Here is a 1853-nt window from a genome sequence, read left to right as displayed (position 1 = left end):
AAGCCTAAGATTATCTTAAGCCAGCTTCTGTGAGGTGCCTTTCCCTGCTTTAAATACACAGCAGCTGAAGGACTGTGGGTGTCACTGAGGCCCCTCCACATGGAGGTGGGGTGGCGATGGAGAGGTGGCTGACGTGACCTGTTCACAGAGTGGCTGAGAGCTCCCTTAGGGTTCCTTTGAAGCACTGTATCACTCCCCACCTCTCCAGATTGGGCTGTGCTGGGGGCTGTAGGGGTGGGGGATTGGTCAACTCCAGGAATTAATTTGCATTTCCCATTTGCGGATTTGCAGACAAGTTGTAGGCTATTCTTGCCCAAGCTCCTAAGGAGACCAATGCTTTCAAACATGCAAAGTCACCACAATGAAACCTCAGCCTTAGCTGACGTGTTCTCCTGTCTTGCTGTGGCTGGCTGGTGGCACTTTGGTTTGGGGCTTGTCCCTGACCTGGTAGCCACCGTTGCTGGTGGTGCCTTTGGTGCTCTGTTCTGTTCCGTCTCGAGTTCCATCTTGTCTCCTAGTCTCGCATGCTGTTCATTCTCTTGGACCCTCATGTGTGTCACCAAGACTCGATTATTCCTGTTCTGGTCTCACACCGAGTTCATCTCCTTACGTCTTAGCTCTCTACTCTGGAAATTCTCCAAGGTATCTACATGATCCCTTGCAAACTGATAGGTCTAAAGTAGTCTTTCCTACCGAACCATTCTCAGCTGTGGTCCACTCAAGACGAGAGTCAATAGACTCGGGTCTTTATCAAGCTTCCTCTTTTCCATAAAGTCGTCTGGCCCGTTCTCTATACTTGGAAACAGACAGATATTCACTACACACATGTAAGAAATATCATTCTCTGCTGCCTGGTAGAAAGTTCAAACGTTGCCTGATTTTAATAATCTCCTCTAACTGGGGGCCAACTCCCTCGGTGACCTTATCACTCACCACCCTCATGCAACAAACATGTGGGTACTTACTTACTGTATGCTGTGCCTTGTGACGACGCTAAGGAAACATACCTAAGACACACATGGTCCTACTGTTTTGCAGAGTCGGGGAAGGAAGAGGAACAATAAACAAAGTATTGGGTGGTGGTAAAAGCTATGGAGAAAACAGACCGAGTGGGAAGTTACTTAGGTTCTTAGATGGGAAAGAGTTGTTAGAGAGGGAGTGGGCTAGGGCCAGGTCACTCAGGGTATCATAGGGAGTTTGAGTGTTCTCCTAAGGTCAGTGGGCCTCCCGTAGAGGGTTTTCTAAGTGGGAGGAATTACATGATCAAATTCTTATCTCTAAAAGATCACATGGCATCTGTGTAGAGAAGAGATTGGAATAAGACAATGGAGAATAGTTGGGAGGCAATTGCGATAGTGTGGGCAAAAGATGATGGTGGCCTGGTCCAGGGTGGAGGCAGTCTACCGAAGAATTAAGAGGAGTGGGTCACCCTTGAGGCTGCCCTGACTCAACTTGCTGGTGGGTTGGATGTGGGAGGAGAGGACCATCTTCCTAGCACAGCCTGGTTGGGTTCCTCACCATCCTATTCTGTACAAAACTCCTGGACACAGCCACATGGAAGGGTTCAGTGCTCTACTTCCAGCCTACCCTAGCCATCAAACGCCTGGTTCAGACTAAACGCCTCTGAGACGTTTCCCTTCCTCCTGCAGCCCGGGACTGGTCCCCTCTGAGCTCCCACAGTACTCGTCACTTATTGAACTGGCATGAACGTCCTGAGTCTGCTCTCCATCCCACTGTGAGCCGCTGAAGGGCTTAGAACCTGGATGGCCTTAATGTACATAATCCACACACTGGACACTGAAAATCTCTTTGTAACTGTTCTATCTACAGGTAGTTTGCTTCTGCCAGTCAAC

This window comes from Rhinolophus hipposideros, assembly GCF_964194185.1.
Source record: "Rhinolophus hipposideros genome assembly, chromosome: 23".
Classification (NCBI taxonomy): domain Eukaryota; kingdom Metazoa; phylum Chordata; class Mammalia; order Chiroptera; family Rhinolophidae; genus Rhinolophus; species Rhinolophus hipposideros.
This window is presented reverse-complemented; position numbering follows the sequence as displayed.